Consider the following 23589-nt stretch of genomic DNA (forward strand, 5'->3'; position numbering starts at 1 on the left):
CCTTAGCCGGTTAAAATACTGGATTGCTAACGTATGAATTCACTATTAATCGCGGGAGATAGTTCGCAAACATACCCCCAATCAAACGTTTATCGGGTGACCCTCACTGGAACTGGCTTACCGAGCTGCATCCACAATTGCACAAGCTTCGTCTGCTTGTCCGTGTTTTCGTACTACGGGTCATAGATTGCTCTAACTGGAAACACAGCGACACAGCCACTCATTGCAGCAATAAAGCCCGCTGTGGAACGTGTGGTAAGGATAACGTGGATGATTCGTGCACTAAAAATGCTGAAAAGTGGCATTAATGTGCAGAGAGTCTGCATGATATCTCGACTTATCCCGCGTACAAACGCGAATAAACTAGAACGATCGCTTGTGGGACGTTCTAAGCATTCTTTCGCAGAAATTTTAAAACAAGCTACGCCACTACCCTTTAAGAGCCGCCATGCTATTTTGCCTGCTAACGAGAGCGAGGCTGACCCACAAGAGTGCCAAGAAGTTATAGGAAGAGAAGGAATAATTTCTCTTCTAAATAGCCCAAAATGCTCAACAGCACTGCAGGCAAATTTCATATGGAATTCCCAATCCTCACGGTAGCGACCATCTGTCGATAGCAGTACCAAACAAACAACGGATCAAGGCAATCGGAATTAATCAATATTTCGTATGACTTCACACAATATATTGATTGGAAGAGCTAAGCACTTCGTCAACATAGAATCTACTCAAAAACTTACATCGACGGAAGCATGCAGTTTTTTGGCTGGCTTTATTATTAACAGTGCGAAACCATCTCAGAATAAGCCAGTACCCAGAGCAAACATTCAAAATTGTTCTTCCAATTCTTGGGGGGACAAATAGTTCTCAAACGTATTAGCGGAGAAAGTCGTCGCGTATAAGACCTTCCAGGACGACGGATTACCCACTAGCTACCGACAGTACATGACGTTAGTAACGCGAATGAAGAGTGTGATGAAATCCAAGAAACATAATTACCGGCGCCGGTTCGTTAACAAACTAACGAGAGAAACATCGATGAGCACTCTTTGGAGTACGGCCCGACGTATGCGAAACCAAAACAGTACTAACGAGAGCGTGGAATATTCAAACCGATAGATATTCAATTTCGCCAAGAAAATTTGTGCGGGTTTCGCCCCGACACAGAAGATCCACCGCACCGGGACCCCCCGCGATGCCACGAACTGAACACCTTAATCGATGGTGGAGTTTTCAGTTGATTTCTTATCATGTAATAATAGGGCCCCATACAACTTTGTGGATGTTTCCAAGAACGTGGGAGAATAAGTACAAAAGATATCACGAAAAAACTAATTTTAAGGGGTCTTTCATATAAAATGTTCCATAACTGGAAAACTGTTAAAGTTAGATATATGGTGTCTTCTTTTGCAGTTATATTTTCTACAACTTTGCCGAAGACACAAAGTTCCTATCGTAATTAGTTAAGAAAATAAACTTCGTATATCACTTATAGGCAGGCATTGCAGTTGAAAAAGTGGTCACCTGTAAGTTATAGCTGACTTAATCACTGCGCCATACATTCCTGTAGATACGCAACCATAAAGGTAAGAACTACTCCGAACAAACTACACTTCTAAAGTTAACGATTCAGACGCTATTACTTTTGGTTTTCGAAATCTTGATCAATATATATTTCTAAAAAGCGGAATTTAGTTTCTTCAATATGAAATTTTGTATTCTAAGTCATATTTCGTCACTGCCTTGAGCGACTAATGTATAATAGGGTGGGACAAAATTTAGATTCCAGCCCCGAGCAACTTTTTAGGTACCATTGGTGTCTTAGAATAACTGTGCAAAATTTACGCTCTATTCCTGAAACTATATTTTTGCGCCCATTGTTTAAAGTTTACATTGGATTTTGCATGGGAAAATTAACTTTCACAAAACAATTCCTCCAGGAGTCGCCCACTATTTCCTAAAAATAAATCGTTATGTGGCTTTTATAAGAAATTTAACAAAGAAACAATGTATCGAAAACCACGAAACGATCTGACGCTTGAGAAAAAAGTTATTAAGCAGAAACCGATTGAGGCTCTGACGATTGATAAAATATTCATTTTTTCTAGCACCACTGCTATTGATAGTCCAATTCTACCCAATTTTGTTTTAATCTTCTCTTAATGTGTTTAAATCATTTATCTATACTGTTTGACCACTGCGCAATAGTTTTGAGGGTTAAATTGAGGCTTCTTTTGTACATAATAAGAGAAAATTAAAAAATTTGTATATAATTCGACCGTCAGAAGCAGTGATGCTATGAAAAGTGAAATTTTCATCAATCTTCAGGGCATAAATCGATTTTTGCTTAATAACTTTTTACACAAGCATCAGATCGTTTCGTGGTCTTCTAGACTTTGTTTCCTTGAAAAATTTCCTATAAAAGAAAATTTACTGTTGATTAGAGCAGATCAAAAACGTCATTAGGGTGGTTCAATATTTATTTTCTTTTTGCGTTAAAAATAAACAAATGTGACACTAAAGCAACTCAGCAAAGGTAAGACTGTCAAACTATTATACTCAGTCAAGCAGTTATGATATTAACATATTGTATATAGTGTCGCGAAAAACCAGTAATACAGTTGAAGTAAAGATTTCGAAATAGAATATCGCCCTTCCAGTTCAACCTCTGGCGTTTGTTCAACCGTTTCTACTCATAGATCTGCAAGAAGACACTTAATAGTTATGATTGCGGAAATTAATCAAGAAGCAGACGTTTAACGCGATTTTTGGAAAAGAAGGGAAAGACGCAGCTTTTGGAAAATTTAGATATATTTCAGTATAAAAAAAATTGTTAAAAATCTGCACACAATTGCGGTCTTATGGGTCAGCTGGCCGACTTGTCACTGAATTATCTAAATGATAGAAAACTGGAGAATTTCGTGAAATTGTATCTTTTATTTCCGAATTCTGAGAAATGCGTATCCTCGATAAAATTTTGACTTTAACGTGCTATAAAAACATTAAAAAGCTGTGTTAAACTACGATATTTGGTTCATGTAGAAGAAAATCAATTTCGAAAAGACAAACCGTGGTTTGTTCCATGTGATCAATGATTATAAACTGTAAAGTCCCGTTGCCATTTTTTTCCAAAATTTTTCCACGGTGATTTAGTTGGAACCGTAAATCTCCGCCATCTTTTTATTTGTTCTGCTCCCAAGCCCAATACGTTGGAAAAATTCGATCAAAAATGTCCATTTTCACTTAAAAGATGCAAATTTTCAAAAAATTCACTAAACTTTGGTTTTAAACTGTGAAGTCCCGTTCCATTCTTTTTCAAAAATTCCGTCACGATGATTTAGTTGGAACCCCAAATTCCTGCCATCTTTTTATTTGTGCAGCTACCAAGCCTAGTTCGATGGAAATTTTTTTTCAATCATAGGGCATTTACAGTAAAATTTTCGATTTTCGAATCATTTTTTTTTTTAATTTTCAAGTCCTTTGATCTAAAAAAAATTTATAATTTGTTTTCAGCGGTTTTCGTTTGTTTTGAGACTAGATGCTGATGTTTCATGCTATTTTTAGACATATTCCGACAAATTTTTTTTTTCGATTTTCAACATTTCATGTACTCTCCTTTGGATTTTTTCTTATATTATGAAAACAAGATTCAAACGCCGCACCCCCTTAATGAGGTCGGATTGCGCTAAAACTTGCATAGCTTACTTTTTCGATGTAATAAGCAATTTATGTAAGACTTTATGCGAAAATTTAAGATGACCATTTTTATTGATGTCCTGTCTCTTGAACACCCCTAGTTCTCCATACAAACATTGGTTTTAAACTGTGAAGCCCGGCTCCAATTTTTTTCAAATTTTTTTTCCTGGGATCAAAAACTTTCGCCATTTTTTCGTTCTGCTCCCCGATCGCGTGTTGAACAGTGTTATCCCGTCAATTTGATAGAATATTTAAGGAGGAAAAGTGAGTGTTATTCCCTAAGACCAAATTCTTCCGTGCGCTCTCATACTTGTTTGGCATATTGCGTTCCATTTCATATCTTTCAACCCTGTTCTGAAATTGTTGATTTATCCTTAGATAGTTTATCCATTGATATATGTAATAAAAACTCGATTATTTTGCGATATTATAAGGTAGGCCTTCCCCTTAATGGCATAACCCCCCCCCCTCTCTTTCCACCCCTTATGCCACTCATACCACTGCATGGCTGCGCTATTTCTGAAATAGGTTACTTATATCTTTTATGTCTATATATATTTTATATCCTGTTCTGTAGGCCCCCAAATTATCTCTGCAGAAGGATTTACCGTACTGTAACGGAAAGCGTTAGGGGACAACACTTCAGTGCACCCCTATGAAAGAATGATTTCAAAGTTTGTCATATACAAATAGCACATTTTTGGAAAGGTATTGATGAGTACTAATAACTTCTGAAAATATTTCATAGATATCGTGCATTGTAGTCGTGAAAAATTGAAAAAAAACATGATTTTTGCGTTAGGGGGCAACGCGAAAATGGTCAATTTTTGCCCCCCTTTTATCCGGCAATCCATTCACTCAAAAAATCTGCGTCCAAAGATGAAATCTTTGTACAATATGTAAACAATAAAATGGCATTTAATATTACTCCAAATTAATTGTATTACGAACATACCGGTGTGATACGGGAAAATATATTCAATTATTAAAAACGAGTCTTAAATGTATTACTGGTTTTTATTGACGTGCGTCATAAATTCTTTTAAAAAATTTCTATATATCTATGATTTGGGAGCCTTAAACCTATACCAACATATTTCAGAACAACTTTTACTTATATTAGCAGATTTATTTTCATGAGGTAAGCGATACAAGTGCGTGGAATGTGTCTTAAGAGACAGCATACTGTTGGAGACCATGAGAATTTGCTCGGGTTTGCCCCCTTACCTTAAGTTTCCAACCAAATTCATCAATCTGCAAGCCACTGTCCACTGCGCGTACCATTTCCGGCCGAGCCACGCCACACGTTCACCAAATACCGGCCTAAAATAAACATACCCGAAAACGTTTCCATTGGCGCGTTACGCACGCTAAAATTGCACATGAATAAACAAAATTTCCATCCCGGCGTAAATGATATTGTAGCATGTTCACAATCAACCGACCCGGATGGAACGGAACCGGCTGCTGGTGCTGCTTCCACGATCGAATCGGCGTGGGAACATCGACAGGGCTCCAGCCGAAAGGCAATTCCGCAATCCTGTCAGCAGCGTGGGACGGCACGACACGGCACAGCACGGCCCGGTAGGGCACTGATTTGACCGAAAAAACAACACGACAATCGCACTCTTTCGCAACGAGGGTCTAACGCACTGTCCCACTGTCGGTTCTCGACCCACGCAAGCCATGTCTGTTGGCACCCAAGTCCAAAACAACATGTCAATCTGGTATGTTTCCCTGCACGCACTCCCAGGGTGATCCCGCACCGGAGTGATTGCAGAGACTACATGCGAGAGCTTCATCGTGTTTCGGTCCGGTCAGGGCTTTGGAGGGCGAATGTCTGCTACATGTTCATTATCATGCGATGGATGCGGCTCACGGTAGAAAAACAAGCGTGTTTTGGAGGCTTTTCAGGTCGTTGATATAGCTTCGGTCTATTCTTGAATGTTTTGTTTCCGTTACAGCCTACTCTTGTTTTTTTCAGAGTGATTTTTCTATAGATACTACTGCTGAGATTGCTGTGATACAATGAAAAATCTCATCACAGAACATCTTCAAAACACGACTAGATTCCAGGAAGCAAATAATGGTTTTCTCACGTAATCATATAAGCTTCACGAGTAACAATAGGATCAGTCATTCAAGTGCTTCAAAATTACACAAAACGAATTTTAAATAGGCATCAGCATTTATCAGGATTCTTTAATTAAAATTATAGCCTCCCAATCACGTAGTTCCGACCCATCTCAACTCGCGAATCCTTCACGTGCTTTGGTCACACGGACAAGCTGCCGTAGACTATATCCAAGAAGCAACAAACACCAATCGAACTGGGGAGGAGCCGGCAACCACCATAAAAGCAGCGAGCGAAGAAGCATTAGCAGTGCTTAAATTATACTGATTACGTTCGACTGCCACAGAACAGAGCCCAGATTCCAGCCCAGTTTCCCTGTCGTCGATAATTCCCTACCGATAGAAAATCAATTTCGGAGGAATTTTTCATTTCCAATCACTGTATCCACTTCTGGCGTTCCGCCATCGTTGTCGTTGGGTCGGCGCGATACTGGTGTGCTTTCATCCTGACAAATCCATCCAAATGCCACACGCGCGCTCGCCATAGTCTAAGAGTAGGACCGGCGGCAGCAAGCAAGGAGGAGACCCGATGCCCGATAACAAAAGCGAACGAAGAAAGGCGGAAAATCTCGCTCTCTAAAACGGTAAGCCGGTTTCGGCGGGCGAAGTAACATAAGCGCAATGGTAATGAAAGAAAATATGTTTCCCATAAATATATTGAGTTCGAGATATCGCACTGATGCCGGGTAGGGAAGTGCTTTGCACTCGGAACCGTGTGGCGGGAAGCGTTGGTCTTTATCTTCACCTTCAATCAGTGGCTGTGATTATGAGAATACCGTAACGGCGGAATTTGGGAAATTGGCGCTGTTTGGTGACCTCAGTAGGAATTTCTATTGTATTCACTGACACCAAATAATCGAATGTAACATAATGTATTCTGAAATAACTTTCTACTTTGTGATTGTGATTTGAGAATCCTACACTTTGTTATCCAATAAAATGTAGGGGAATTGTGGGAAAAACCGACACCCCACAACTTTCCCTAGAAATCAAATTTTTATTCATTTCATAATGACACATTATTATTAGTACGTTTATGTAGAGCATTTGAAGGAAAATTGGGTTTACGTTAGTACGCCGAATGTCATAAAAAAAACAAAACATACGGCAGCAGCGTTCATACTCGTCTGGATGTTAAACTTTGTTGGTAGATTTTAAGGTTTTAACCGAATAAAAGCTTTTCAAATCCCCACCTTTTTTAGTACCTATTATTATCGGCCTTTCCTATGATCAACTGGGTGCATTGAAGACGTGTTTGAGAAATTCAATATTTCTAATTGCTTTTTTTAAAACAATGTGCCCTGTTGGGGTAAAACCGACACCCTATGGTTAGGGTAAAACCGACACGCTGTTAAGACGGTTGTGTTTAATTACAAAATGCTGGGGATCTTTGTGACACTTCAATTACACTATTAGAACACTATAGTAATAGCAGGATTACACAGAAATACTTTTGTTGTGTTTATTTATTGTAAGTCTCTATAAAAATCAATCATTGGAATTTTTGCTTATCTGATTCTATCGAAGCTTTTGCTATTTCTGCAAAAAGCTCATCAAACAGAATTACTAGCGTTCTCTTGGTTTGTCATGGATGAACTCTATCACAATGAGACAGTGATCTTTTGTATACCCCGGTAGATCGTTGATGATCAGAGTCCGAAAAATCAAGTTTAAAAAAGGTAGTTTTACTAAGAAGCGTGTGTCACTTATAAGTGAATAAATCCGATTAGCAGAACGTAGAACGCTTGCAAATCTTCTCTTACGAAATAAAATGACACTGGTGGTTGCAATGATGTGCGCAAGGAAATACCCATTTCAAGAAATAATTTTATAGCATAAAATACCCATATTTATAGCACTACGCTTTCGAACTATCTTCCCATCACTACATGATAAAGCTATAAAAATCACGCATATCTCATTTTTAACAAAGATAAAGATATTAATAAAGTGGAGATAAAATAAATTAAAGGAGGTGTCGGTTTTACCCGCAGTGCTTACAAAAAGGCACTTTGTTTTCCAAGTTTTACAACCAATAGTTTTAATAAAATTAATTTTTTGAAGCGCTGAAAAAATTAAGCCTTGTTAAGAATTTTCTGAAGAAGAACTCTGCATAGAAATTATAATTTTATTGGTTTTGTGGCAACCCAGAAAAAGTGTTAAGCTTAAGGTGTCGGTTTTAACCATCATTCCCCTAGGTTAAATATTTAGATATGTATAAAACTGTTAAACCTATCCAGAAAAATTGAAGCCCAGTATTGCAGTGGTCAGCTATGTCCGTCTGCGTCCCTTATCATTTAATTTCATTAGGTGATTCACCAACACTGCTACCTTTGAAAATGAGCCACCTTGGTTATGCATCTATTTTTTCCGTTCTTATTTTATTGCATATAAGTAGTAGTCTTCATTTTATTATTTTCAAATTTGCTCATATTTTACCGTATGTAATTTTAAATGTTTGTTGATTTGATGGCATTGTAAGGAAAGAGGTATTCGCCAGGTGATGCGTGACATTTCTTTGGACTGAGTAAACTAAAATCTGTGTTTGTTTAGTGTTTATTTGACCGACTGGGGAACTAATTTACAGGACATTAAATGTGCATAGGAAATACGCATGGTTTTGTCTGGGGAATGATGACTTTAATCATATATCAGATTGGAGAATTGATAATTCGCGAGAAGGATCGAAAATCAGTTACCAGCTTCATTCACGAATCGCATTTTCTCTCTCTCTCTCTCTCTGTCGCTTTCTGTCTAAGGGTGCTTACAGAGTGGCGGCGAGAAGCTGAGCTGGGGCTGGTACTGACATTAGAGTGCGAGATGCGATAAACCTGCTTGCAGCATATTAAATAAAGCCTGTCAGAGTGAAAGCGGGCAGTCGGCGCCGATCCGCTCGGCTTTCACTCTGACATCACCCATTTGGTTTGCAGCAAGCAGGTTTCTCGCATCTCGCATTCTAATGTCAGTTCCAGTGCCAGCTCAGCTTCTCGCCGCCACTCTGTAAGCACCCTAAGGGGTTTGAAAGCACATGTGACCTTATCTCAGTTAACTATTTCCAATTACGCATTAAAATACTGGACCTGTAAATTCAAATCTAAACGAAAGTCCTAAACATAAGTGTTTATAAATTATGGAATGGTTAAAAATCTGTTTATGAGTGTCGTATAATATTATCAATTCAAACAAGATTTTTGCGCAAGAATATAAGGCAAAATATTTTTAGTCGCCAGTTTTTATTAAGCCTTCCTATAGAGTGTTGTTCATTTGACTCAAAATATGTATTTTTCAGAAAACATGAACAAAAAAAAATCTTTGAAATCCTAAATAAGTTGAAGGTAAATGAAGTTTGGTTTTGTGTTTCGAATTCATCTCGTCAGTAACTAGCACCAACTCACAGTGTTGCCTAGCTGGACAAAACCTCAAAAATATATTTTGGATTTTTTTTTCATGATTTACCATTTTTCTCTGTTTGTAAATATGTTGATTAGAGTTTTCTCAAAATATTAAGTCTAGAAGACAATAGTTAGTTTTTTTAAAGAACTTCAAATGTGAAATAGATGATCAATTTTAAAAAAAAACTGTATTCAAACCTATGTTATTCAAATGATTTTTTTTATTAAGATTCCGATTTGGTCGATACAAGCCTTTCTTCTCGCTCAGATATAAAAAACGAATAGCATTAAATTAAAATTATAATGTTTAAAGTGGCTCTACTTTTTTTTTAAACAGTTCAGAAAGATCACTTGCTCGGTGTTAAGTCAGACCGGACTAAGTGACATTGCATTGATTTCGAGAAAAACGAGTTTAAAGTTTTAATCGCAGCATCCTTTACGTTAAAATTTGACATCCATTTTTGCTATAATTCTTGCTTATTGTAACACATTGCAAATCTGGTAAAAGCCGAATGTAGCTGTAAAAATTCATTACCCAGTGATATGTTTTTTCTTTTTTCATTTTTTACTGTTTTACGACTTAGTCCGGTCTGACTTAACACCGGCAGCTTGTAGTTAATGACATTTGACAATTAGTGTACTTTCCGAAAATGATCGGTTTGTTTTTCCCTTTCTGCCCCGAGGCATGGAAAAAGGTGATTTTTCGGGATATGTCTAAAGGAGACGCATGGTAGCGTGTGATCACTCACGGTTCTTAATATAATTCATAGATGTCGTTCAGCATTATCAACAATTGAAAAAATGTGTATTCTGCTACAAATTCACTACTCTAACTATTTTTGGAAAATAATTTTCAGATATAGTGAACTTTATATTCGTAAATGTTGAATTTTCGAACCACCCTAAGTACCGAAATTTTGAGGTAAAAAAAATTCACATCAAATATGAACTCAGCGCCACAAAATTACTTCAATATCAAGTTTTCGTCAAATTCGGGCCACTTTTAAGGTTTTGTTCGACTTTGCTATGGAAGGTGATCACTGTACAACTGGGTGTCAAGCGGTACATTGTAAAAAATCACTCATTTTTTAATTCTCAAAGTCCCCCTTTCATAAATGTCAAAGTAAGCTCAGATGCCAAGTTTCACATCGCACGTTGCTTGAAGTTTTTGAAATTGGTTCTATGGGAAAATTTGGAGGGAAAATATATTAAATGCTATAACATTTGAAGTAGCACTCACATCTTTTTAAAGCAACTGATCTATGTATATTAATGGAAATACGTGAAAGTGGAGTACCGGGTCATTTTGCTCCCAAAAATTCCTATTTTTAATAATTTTTCTATTCCATGATGCAAATCATGCATATTTTGCAATTTGTTTAATGTAAAAAACTCAGAAATCGAAAGAAACCTTTACGATCTTTGTCCAAATAAAAGAAGTTGGGGTATAGGGCCTTTTGCATTCGAATTAAATTTTATCATGTTCTCGTGCATATATCTCTATTATCCTTCAATAAATTTTCATAAAATGTACCTTATTGGAAGTGGAAAATTCTTAGAAATAAAATGAAAATGTATTCCTTACCGGCCAAATTTAAAAAAAATCAAATTTTTTCACATTAACTCTTCAAATCACATTTTTTCATTATATGTCCTAATACCCCAACTTCACGTATTTTTTTCAACAATGAAACTTTCCTCATGTGATCCTTAAGCTTTTCTTTACACTACAAATAGTAAATTAAAGATTAGTTTATTGTTAAATGGAGATGATTTATGAAATTTAATGATAAAAATATCGAATCGAGACAAAATCTCAAAAAATCCTGTTTTCGAAGTTTATTGCTAACGAATCTATTTTTGCTCTGTTCCTAAGGATTTTTCACGTTGAATAAGCTGCATTTTATTATAATTCATTCAAGAATAATAGAGAGATGTGCACAAGAAAACGATGAAAAATAATATGAATGGCAAAATGCCTGTAACCCTAACTTCTCGTATTCGGACAAAGGTCTCAAAAGTTTCGTTCGATTTCTGGATTTTTTTTGTGATGCCCTAGCTGTCTAGTTAGACGACAACACATGTGAACGCCTAAAGCAATTGGATTGTCGCGAGTGATGTCCCGGGAAGGAATTACAGAAAATCTGGTTCGTCTAACTATACACCCAGTTGGTGCTAGTTACTGACGAGATGAGTTCGAAACACAAAAATCAAACTTAATTTAAGTTAGGTCTTGTACCCCCATTGCGCAAAATGGTTTAATCCAATTTTCCTTGTTGGGAATTTATTGTAGAAGTTTAACGTTCCAGTAGCATGATAATTAATTTAGTCCCACCAATAAACTAGTAACGCCAGACAATTTTAAACAACGCCGTCAAGAAAACAAAAACGAAAACTAACAGGTGAAAACAGAAACGACTGGAAACAATGAAAAGCCATTCTTTAAATAATGGGATTTTTACAAATATTGCAGAACTTTCTGAAACAATGGTTCTAAAATCCTAAATTAATTTTATTCATTTACTTTACTTAAATCATTTTTGTCTTCAATTTCATTTGTTTTACTTATGTTTTTAGTTTATTAATTTCATGGATCATAATTCTTTCTATACGTGTCTCTAATATTGGACTAATTTTAAATACACGATCATTTCAATTAAATCATTTGTTTCACTCAGTATTCTTTTAATTGTTTTGTTCATTTGAGTTAATATAATTAATTTTATTAGTTGGATGCATTCTGATCAGTTTATTTATTTCATGCATTTAATTAATTTTATTCCCTTTTTTCTTGTTATGCATTTGATGCTTTTTTCCAATTCTTTTATTTTATTCAGTTTCTTCATTTAAACATTCTTACTATTTTTGTCATCAATTGTTAATATGGTGCAAAATAATTTATACTATTAATCTTACAGCTTTTTAATTTTTTTTTAATCATTTGATTTATTTTATTCTGTATTATTCCTCTTATTCGATTTATCAATTCTGTTCTTTGTTTTACTTTATATTTTTCTATTCGTTTTAGTAATTTTATTATTTTTCCGTTTATTTTTAAATTTTATTTAAAAATTTAATCCTTTTTATTAATCTTATTGGTTTTAATCATTTTATACATTCCAATGATTTCGTTAATTTTTTATTTGTTCTATTATATTCGTCCGCTTAATTCATTTCATTCATTTTATTATTATTTAGGAATACGTATTGCTCATTTTATTAATTTTATTTATTCTATTAATTTTATTCAATTAAATTCAATTCACGCAGGTAACTTAATTCACTAAATAAATTTAATTTATTTTATTCGTATAATGCAATAAATTAAATGCTTTCATTCAAATAATTTAATTAGCTTTTCTTTCAAGTCATTTTGTTTATTCATTTAATCCAATTTATTAATTGGACTCAATTTGTTCTATTAACTTTTTGGGAACCTATCATTTAATGATCTAAACTAATTTGATTTATTTATTTTTTTAATTTGATTTATATCATTTATTTTATTCATTTTATGAACGTGATCACTTTTTTGCATTTTTTTGCTTTATTCATTTTTCTAGTTTACTTTGTTCTATTGACTTTTTTGCCTTTCTCAATAGAAAGGTATTGCAATTGCTCTGAAAACCGACTTTTTAACGGAGGCCCGGAGGGCCGAGTGACATATACCATTCGAGTCAGTTCGTCGAGTTCGGCAAATGTCTGTGTGTGTATGTATGTGTGTGTGTATGTGCGTCTGTGTGTGTGTACGCGAACACAATCTCACTTACTTTTCTCAGAGATGGATGAACCGATTTTTACAAACTTAGTCCCAAATGAAAGGTGCAACGTTCCCATAGGCTGCTATTGAATTTCTAATGGATCCGACTTCCGGTTCCGGAATTACAGGGTGATGAGTACGATCACGCAGAAAATGTCGATTTTAAGAAATTCTGCAATGAATGTATAATGGTGAAAATTTTTCCAAAATGTGACCACAACTGCTTCGATTTGTAGTACTAGGTCATTAACAGCCATTCAAAGTCTCTTTGGTCACATTGGCCACCATCATCGGTTTCGGAAGCCCCGGCGGAAGTATCCAAATTCAGACTAACAGTCACATCGGTTTCTCGGAGGTGGCTAGACCGAATCAACCAAACTTAGTCTCAAATGAAAGATGTTGCGTCCCCGTAAATGGCTATTAAATTTTATCCCCAACCGACTTCCGGTTCCGGAGTTACGGGTTGTGGCGTGCGATCACATAGCAAATTGTGATTCAAACCGATACCCCGATGGAAGCAAAAAAGGTAAAAATTTCGCTAAAATGTCTCTCAAATAACTTAACTTTGCAGTTCTAGATCACCGACGGCCAAACAAACTTTCGTTGACTACATTGACCACCATAGACGGTTCCGGAAGTGCCCGGGAAAAGCGGCCATCTTTCATAACTAGCAAACTCATATCAGTTTCTCGGAAATGGTTGGGCCGATTTTCACAAACTTAGTCCCAAATGATAGCTATATTATCCCCACAGATGTCTGTAAAATTTCGCACGGACCGCTTGTATGGTTCCGGAAATATAGACTGAACGGTCCGGTCACACATGAAATTCCCATATAAGCCGGAACTCAAATTTTTTTTCAAAGGGGGGACCCCATGAAATTTCAGAAATCGAATTCGTATTTTTGATGCCAAACATCTTTAAAATGCATTAAACGTCGAGATTTTATGTTATCAAGACATTTTTTTTTTTTTTAAATCGACTTTTTGGGACTTTGCCGATTTTGCACCTTTTTGCCTTTCTCATATAGAAAGGTTATGCAATCACTCTGAAAAACGTCAACCTAATAATTTTTTTCGACTCGCATAAGGTTTCTGGATTTTAACAGGGGCGTAGTTGATGGTTTACGGAGAGGGGTTACACCCCCCTCTACTGTTCACTCCCCTCCTTTAAAAATCTCCTTAAATCACCCCTCAGACCACCACCCCATCCAGCCCTCATATCCCTCCCTTTCAACCCCATCATCTTTAAACCACCACTATATCACAAAGCATACCAATTTAAGCTGGGGAGTCGTTCGTTCATGGGACTTTCGCCCTCCTCACATACCCACCCCCGCATGACAAAATGAGTTAGCAAGCAGATAACATTGATCTAATGCTGATTAGGCTAATGGAGTATGATATTTTTTTGTTTCAAGTGTTTCACCGTCGACACGTAGCTCATCAAGTTCGTGGCTGGCATGCCATTGTATATAAGTGCAAAGTGTACTAAGAATGTAATGGACATTTCCACAATTATGTTGAACATAAAAAGCCTCCGTGCCATAGTTTAGAGAAATGAGAAAGGCACAATTGCACCGCTAGGTGGATTAAAACAGGTTTTTTATTCATTAAGGTTATTCGAGGTTTTGTTTGTACAGGACTTAAAACTGAGTTCATCACACCCCTAGTTGGGTGCCTACCTGAGTTCTGAAAACTAATGGGTAATCCATCTAAGATATGTTTAAGAAATGTCTCATCTCACTGCTATGTGGATTAAGTCGATTTTGCCTTTCTCATATAAAGAAAAGCTATGCAAACACTCCAATCCAATTGTTAACAGAAGCCCGAAGGGCCGAGTGTCATATCTCATTCGATTCAGTTCGTCGAGATCGCAAAATGTCTGTCTGTATGATCGCAATATGTATGTGTGTATGTATGTGTGTGTCAAATAATGTCACTCAATTTTCTCAGAGATGGCTGAACTGATTTGCACAAACTTAGTTTCAAATGAACGGCACGATATTGAATTGTTAGTTGATCAGACTTCCAGTTCCGGAGCTACGGGTTGGAGAGTGTGGCCACACAGCAAATTCCCATATAAACAGGTAATGTTATTATGTCCGAATGATGTAATACATATTCAAATACGTTCAACATTACTTGAATTCGCGGGTCTAGATCACTAATGACCAATCAAAGTAGTTTTGACCACATTGGTCACCTATGACCCCCTGGGAGCTCACCATGTTCCTGAGCTAATGTCACACCTATTTTCTAGCAAACTCTTAATAGATTTTTACAAACTTGATTTCAAATGAAAGATATAATACTCCCATTGACGTCTATTGAATTTCATTCAGTTGTGACTTTGATTCCGGAGTTACGGGTTGGTTGTTGCGGTCACATAGGAATTTCTCATATAAACCGGTTTTCTATTCGATTTTTTTGTTTCATTGCCTTTTGCAAGTTTGTCTTCTGTAAAAATAATGTTCGATTTAAGTGTGATTTTAGACATTGTCTCGTTATTCGCCATTACGATATTCTTACAACGTATTTTAAGTACCTAATGAGTCTCCCAGTAGCCGAGTGGTCCTGGTGGAAATCCCTAAAATCTTAAAGTCTACACGAACTCATGCGCAGTTTCAAATCCCAATCCTTGCTAACCATCTCCCTTCTTCCGTGACACTGGTGGAATTCGCAGTAATATGCGGGATCTAGCAAAAGCAAGTGTCGGATTATCATTCCCTCCCATTCCTACTGTGAACTATATTTGAGCCTGACTGGCGCCAGTATTGATCAGTATACAACTTGGAATTACCGGATGTCCAGTAGTTGATTCTCCGTGCCAATTCAGCTAGTCCTGCTCAATAACGGAGTAGCAACCAGAAGTCGCACAAGCTCAAACTCAAGCTCAACTTCCGAAAAATTGTTATGTAATTGTAACCAGTATTGTGGTACTTCGGCTTTCTGTTCAGTTTTCTTTGCAACTAGTTTTTCATAGTAGGGTTACTGTTCCCTAATTCATCTTAGCACCTATATTCACCCCACCCATTTGAACACATTAGTTAGAGCAGTATCTACCATCTCTATTCAACGTATTAGCTCAAATTATACGATGAATAAGGGTGCATTGAACTCAACTATTCATCTTGCTCAAACGCGACTATTTTACATTTTCCAGACCATTTCTTACAGTACCACTTATTAGGAACGAAGCACAGATTTTGATACCTATTTAAGCGCAACTTAGTGACAGTTGGCCGAGTTATCAACGAGTTAGTGTGACATACAGACTACAGACACTTTATACACAGACTAGCGAAGTGTCAAAAAATGCAGCCAAACGAGCATTGTGAGGGGGATGGGGAGCATAGAGGGAAGCCAATGCCAGGCTTATGGGATCTTCCGTGATGCCAGTATATATGCATGGTTGCTAGTTTTACTGGTTTTATCTCCGCAAGTCTGTGTATAAAGTGTCTGTACCCTACTCAACTTATCTCGATCCCTTCGTTGCAATCCATGAGCTGGAATTTTCTGTCTGAAAACTTATTTCAAACAATCTTTTGCTTACATGCGTGTCGGCTACGCCACACAGAGGATTAATTGGGGTCGAATCCTGGCCAAAATTATTTGCTGCTGCAATTGTTGTTATTATGCCTTAATGTGAACTAAAAATAGACAATTACTGGTTTTTGGAGCAATTTGGCATCTACCGACTAGGGTGGGACAAAAAATAGATTCCAGCTCCGAGCAACTTTTTAGGTACCATTTGGGTCCTAGAACAACTGTACAAATTCTCAGCTCGATCGGTGAAACTATATTTTTGCGCCCACTGTTTAAAGTTTACATGGGATTTTGTATGGGAAAGTCAACTTTTACAAAATAATTCCTCCAGGAGCCGCCCATTACTTCCTAAAAATAAATCGTTATGTGGTTTGTATAGGAAATTTTACAAAGAAACAAAGTCTCGAAAACCACGAAACGATCTGATGCTTGAGAAAAAAGTTATTAAGCAGAAACCGATTGATGCTCTGACGATTGAAAAAATATTCATTTTTTCTAGCACCACTGCTGTTGGTTGTCCAATTATACGCAATTTTGTTTTAATCCTCTCTTAACGTATCTAAATCGTTTATCTATACTATTTGGTCACTTCGCAAGCTTTTGAGGGATAAATTGAGGCTTCTTTTTACATAATAAGAGAAAGTTAAAAAATTTGTATATAATTAGACCGTCAGAAGCAGTGATGCTATGAAAACTGAAATTTTCATCAATCTTCAGGGCATCAATCGGTTTTTGCTTAATAACTTTTTCCACAAGCATCAGATCGTTTTGCAGTCTTCTAGACTTTGTTTCCTTGATAAATTTCCTATAAAAATCAGACATCTGTTTATTTTTAGGAGATAACGGGCAACTCTTGGAAGAATTAATTTGCAAAAGACAATTTTCCCATACGAAATCCCATATAAACTTTAAACCGTGGGCGCAAAAATATAGTTTCACCGATCGAGCTAAAAATTTGCAGAGTTGTTCTGGGAGCTAAATGGGACCCAAAAAGTTACTCGGAGCCAAATTTTATATTTTTCATATAATCATGTCCCACTCTACTACCCACCTACCAGTGCAGAGGCCAATTTTCTATATCTTTTCGAATACTAGTAATTTATAGGTGATCTTTGTGAATACATTTGTTTTTCCAGTTGCATAAACAGTTGATCAGTCGGAAAGTGCGAAGAAAACGGACGCCTGTGCATATTTTCATAGAGATACATTTGGGCAAACATAGTATTTGGTCCTACAGCATTTTGGTGTACCTCAAATTAGTAAAAATTTCAATATTTTCAAATCGCTTCGAATTGGTGGATCGGACAAGATCGGAAGAGTTCGAATATTTTTTGTATAGATGAAATCTTGTTTTGTAATACAGCTTCAGTAACTTTGCCGGATCTCGCCGTATAATGTAACTTTTTTATCATTCAAATTTGGAAAAAATGTTTAAAAAAGGTATTTTTTAAAGTCGGTGCAATACACAGCAAGTCTACTATTTTCAGTTAGTTTTAAGCTGAAGTTAAATAAACGGTTGTGTTGAACTACATTTGTAATAATATTGTCTTATTTAATACAGTCATCATCACCAGAAAGCGATTTTGCTGAATATATAATGAAAATGATAGATTCGTTTTCGAGCTCTCCATCGAGACAGAGGTTGTTTTTTCTAGTCCGTAGTGCTGTATGAGGCGATAAAGAATAGTTTTAATCCGCATTCAAGGTTATTTTGCCAGTTCGGTTCGGTCCTCAGTCTTTTGTTCGCGTGTGAGGATTAAACAATAGCCAGCTGTATAAGCTGGATCGGTTCGTCGTTGGACACCAGTTTAAAGCTAAGTGGTTTTTGTCTTTTGTAACACATTTATTGCTTTCTTCCGTCTGCGCGGGCGCTGACCCCGTGCGTTGACGTTTTCTATGGTTCCCTCTCCGGATGGTCAAATGGAAGTTGAATCGGGTTCAACTTCTAAGGCTCCCCCCCGGCCCAAATGCTATCCAGAACTCTCAACTGGTCCATTTGTGGTCTTCTTTCGGCCCAAGACTAAATCACTGAATCTTCTTCAGATTTCTAGAGACCTGACGGAACGGTTCTCGGCTGTGACCGAAATTTCAAAGGTCCGCTCGGACAAGATAAGGGTGTTGCTAGCCAACTCAAAGCAGGCAAACGATATTGCTTGCTGTGAGCACTTTACGCGGGATTATAACGTGTATATTCCGGCTGTAAGAGTACAATCCGAAGGCGTCGTAACCGATGAGAGTTTGACGTGCGAGGATCTGCTGAAGTACGGGGTTGGCCGATTCAGAGACCGCTTACTTCAGCCAGTTAAAATACTTGAGTGCAAACGTTTGCACTCAGTAGTAGTTGCGGGGGATGGTTCAAAAACGTACCCCCAATCAAACTCTTATCGGGTGACCTTCGCTGGTACCGCTTTGCCAAATTTCGTCCTCTTGCACAAGGTTCGTCTGCCTGTGCGTCTGTTTGTGCCGCGGGTCATGAATTGCACAAAGTGTAAACAACTGGGTCACACAGCCACCCATTGTAGCAACAAGGCCCGCTGTGGAAAATGCGGGGAGAATCATCTAGATGATTCGTGCAGTAGGCAAGCCGAAAAGTGTCCTTACTGTGCGGAGAGTCTGCATGATATCTCGGCATGTCCCGCGTACAAACTACGCGGGGATAAACTGAAACGTTCCCTTGCGGGACGATCCAAACATTCTTTCGCAGAAATGTTAAAGAATGCTACGCCACCATCCTCAGCAAACATCTATACTCACTTGCCTCCTGACGAGGGCGAGGCTGGTAACCCACAAGAGGGAACATCTACTAGGGTGCCTAGAATTTATAGGAAGAGGAGGAACACTTCCTCTCGTAAAGTTCCTTGTAAAGGCCAGAAGGTGTCCCTTGAGGGGGCTCCGAAAGTGACATCTATTGGAAGTGTTGCAACCAAACCGAAGCAATTAGCTCCTGGTCTCGGAGGATTAAGCTCAGAGAAGGAGTTCCCAGCACTTCCAGGAACATCAAAAATCCCAAGTGTTCCTTTGTTTCAGTTCGAGAGTAATCGCAGCACTGGAATTATAAAACTCTCGGACATAGTGGACTGGATAATAAAAACTTTCAATATTACTGATCCTATTAAAAGTCTTATGTTAGCTTTTCTCCCTACAGTGAGAACATTTTTGAAGCAGTTGACTGCTAAATGGCCCCTCCTCTCAGCGATTGTATCCTTCGATGGCTAACTCATCGAACGAGGTCACGGATTTGATCACTGTTCTACAGTGGAATTGCAGAAGTATCATCCCGAAAATCGATTCCTTCAAAATTTTAATAAATAATTTGAGTTGCGATGCATTTGCATTATGTGAAACTTGGTTAACTTCCGACATAGAACTCAACTTCCACGACTTTAATATTATTCGCCTGGATCGAGACACCCCCTATGGAGGAGTGCTTTTGGGGATCAAAAAGTGCTATTCCTTCTACAGAATTAACCTTCCCTCGATAACAGGTATTGAAGTTGTCGCTTGTCAAGTAACAACCAAAGGCAAAAGCCTTTGCATAGCTTCCATATATATTCCCCCCAACACCGCGGTTGGGCACCGACGGCTACAAGACATCTTAGAATCCCTGCCAGCACCGCGACTAGTTTTAGGAGACTTTAACTCTCACGGTACAGCATGGGGTTGCCTCTATGATGATAACCGGTCTTCCTTAATTCAGGATCTTTGCGATAACTTCAATTTGACAATTTTAAACACGGGTGAAATGACACGGATTCCTGCTCCTCCAGCGCGCCCGAGCGCCTTAGACTTGTCCCTTTGCTCAACATCGCTGCGGTTAAATTGCACGTGGAAGGTAATCCCTGATCCCCACGGTAGCGACCATCTGCCGATCGTAGTCTCAATCAACAACGGCTCAAGGCCATTGGAAACAATCAATATTTCGTATGACCTCACACGAAATATCGATTGGAAGAGCTATGCTGCCGCGATATCCGACAACATCGAATCTACTCAAGAACTTCCTCCGGAGGAAGAGTACAGCTTTTTGGCTGGCTTGATTCTCGACAGCGCGAATCAAGCTCAGACTAAGCCAGTACCCGGCGCGAACATACAAAAACGTTCTCCCAATCCCTGGTGGGATAAAGAGTGCTCAGACGTGTACGCAGAGAAGGCCGCCGCGTTTAAGACCTTCCGGAACGACGGGTTACCCGCTAGTTTTCGACAGTACGCGACGTTAGACAAGCGAATGAAGAGTTTGATGAAAGCCAAAAAACGCGGATATTGGCGCCGGTTCGTCGACGGATTAACGAGAGAAACATCGATGAGCACTCTTTGGGGAACAGCCCGACGTATGCGAAATCGAAACAGTACTAATGAGAGCGTGGAATATTCAAACCGTTGGATATTCGATTTCGCCAAGAAGGTTTGTCCGGATTCCGCCCCGGCACAGAAGATTTACCGCGCCGCGTCTCCTCACGATAACGCGAACGAAACACCTTTTTCGATGGTGGAGTTCTCACTTGCTCTCTTGTCGTGTAACAATAAAGCTCCAGGGCCAGACAGAATCAAATTCAACTTGTTGAAGAATCTGCCAGACTCTGCCAAGAGACGCTTGTTGAACTTATTTAATAAGTTTCTTGAGGCTAACATTGTCCCACACGATTGGAGGCAAGTGAAGGTCATCGCCATCCAAAAACCAGGAAAACCAGCCTCCGACCACAATTCGTATCGACCGATCGCAATGCTATCTTGTATCCGAAAGTTGTTCGAGAAAATGATCCTATCCCGCCTCGACAATTGGGTCGAAGCAAATGGCTTACTGTCAGATACACAATTTGGCTTTCGCAAAGGCAAAGGGACGAACGATTGTCTTGCGTTGCTCTCAACTGAAATTCAAATGGCCTATGCTAGCAAAGAGCAGATGGCATCAGTGTTCCTAGATATTAAGGGGGCTTTTGATTCAGTTTCGATCAACATTCTTTCAGAGAAGCTGCACCAGCATGGTCTTTCAGCGACTTTAAACAACTTTTTACTAAACTTGTTGTCGGAAAAGCACATGCATTTTTCGCATGGTGACTTATCGACATCACGATTTAGCTACATGGGCCTTCCCCAGGGCTCATGTCTAAGCCCCCTTTTATACAATTTCTATGTCAACGACATTGATGAATGTCTTGACAATTCCTGCACGTTAAGGCAACTTGCAGACGATGGCGTGGTGTCTGTTACGGGACCCAAAGCTGTCGATCTACAAGGACCATTACAGAATACCCTGGACAATTTGTCTGCTTGGGCTATTAAGCTGGGTATCGAATTCTCCACGGAGAAAACTGAGCTAGTTGTATTTTCAAGGAAGCGTGAACCAGCACAACTACAGCTTCTATTAATGGGTCAAACTATCGCTCAGGTCTTCACAGTAAAATATCTAGGGGTCTGGTTCGACTCGAAAGGTACTTGGGGATGCCATATTCGGTATCTGAAACAGAAATGCCAACAAAGGATCAACTTTCTTCGTACAATAACCGGAACATGGTGGGGTGCCCACCCAGGAGACCTAATTAGGTTGTATCAAACAACGATACTGTCGGTAATGGAATACGGATGCTTCTGCTTTCGCTCCGCCGCGAACATACATTTCATCAAACTCGAAAGAATTCAGTATCGTTGTTTGCGTATCGCCTTAGGGTGCATGCAGTCGACCCATACGATGAGTCTCGAAGTGCTGTCGGGCGTTCTCCCGTTGAAAAATCGATTTTGGGAACTCTCATATCGATTGCTCATTCGATGCGATATCTTGAACCCGGTCGTGATTGAAAATTTCGAAAGGCTTGTTGAGCTCAATTCTCAGACCCGTTTCATGTCCCTGTACTTTGACTACATGGCGCAGAATATTAACCCTTCTTCTTACAATCCCAACCGTGTGCATTTCATAAATACTTCTGAATCTACTGTTTTCTTCGACACATCCATGAAAGACGAGATTAGTGGAATTCCGGACCACATACGCCCACAAGTGGTTCCAAACATTTTTTATAATAAATTCCGAGAAGTCGACTGTACTAAGATGTTTTATACTGACGGATCAAACCTCGAAGGATCCACTGGCTTCGGTATTTTCAATCAAAAGTTCACCGCCTCCTACAAACTCAGTGACCCTGCTTCAGTTTACGCCGCAGAACTAGCTGCCATTCAGTATACCCTTGGAGTCATTGAAACATTACCCGCAGACCATTACTTCATCGTTTCGGATAGCCTCAGTTCCATTGACGCTATTCGCTCGATGAAACAAGGCAAGCACTCCTCGTATTTTTTGGGGAAAATACGGGAGCTACTGAGTGCTTTATCTGACAACTCTTTCCAGATTACCTTGGTATGGGTCCCTTCTCATTGCTCCATTCCGGGCCTTAGCTAAGGTGGGTGCCTTAGAAGGAGACGTTTACGAAAGACCAATTTGCTTCAGCGAATTTTTCAGTATTACTCATCAGAGAACCCTCGAAAGTTGGCAAACTTCGTGGAGCAGTGGAGAGCTGGGAAGGTGGCTACATTCGATAATCCCTAAGGTATCGACGAAACCTTGGTTCAAGGGGATGGATGTGGGTCGTGACTTCATTCGTGTGATGTCCCGACTCATGGCAAACCATTACACGCTGGATGCACATCTCCGGCGTATTGGGCTCGTGGATAGTGGTATCTGCGCTTGTGGCGACGGCTATCACGACATCGAGCACATTGTCTGGGCGTGCACCGAGTACAGTTCCGCTAGGTCTCGGCTAATGGATACCCTGCGGGCCCGAGGAAGACCAACCAACGTCCCGGTTCGAGATGTGCTGGCAAGCCGCGATGTTCTCTATATGTCCCTTATATACACCTTTGTGAAAACCATCAATATACAAGTCTAACTGCCCCTTGTTATCTCCTTATCATTCTCAGAACGCTCTTCCACCTGTATCAAACCATCTGTATCGAATGAGCCAACAAACACGGGACCTACGGCACGAACATAACACGCTTAACTCGAAATGTAGCCGATCCACATCTGAGCCGTACTACGAAATCGTCTGGAAAAACCCCTGCCATCTAG

The 23589-nt window shown here is 38.8% G+C and overlaps 1 protein-coding gene across 3 annotated transcripts in view; it reads right to left on the reverse strand.

The window, feature by feature from the left end:
* The window catches only part of LOC131677633 (hemicentin-2), a 709680-nt gene that overhangs the window by 239266 nt on the left and 446825 nt on the right, over positions 1 to 23589 (reverse strand). The window lies entirely within an intron of this gene.

Source organism: Topomyia yanbarensis, chromosome 1 (assembly GCF_030247195.1).
Source record: "Topomyia yanbarensis strain Yona2022 chromosome 1, ASM3024719v1, whole genome shotgun sequence".
Taxonomy (NCBI): domain Eukaryota; kingdom Metazoa; phylum Arthropoda; class Insecta; order Diptera; family Culicidae; genus Topomyia; species Topomyia yanbarensis.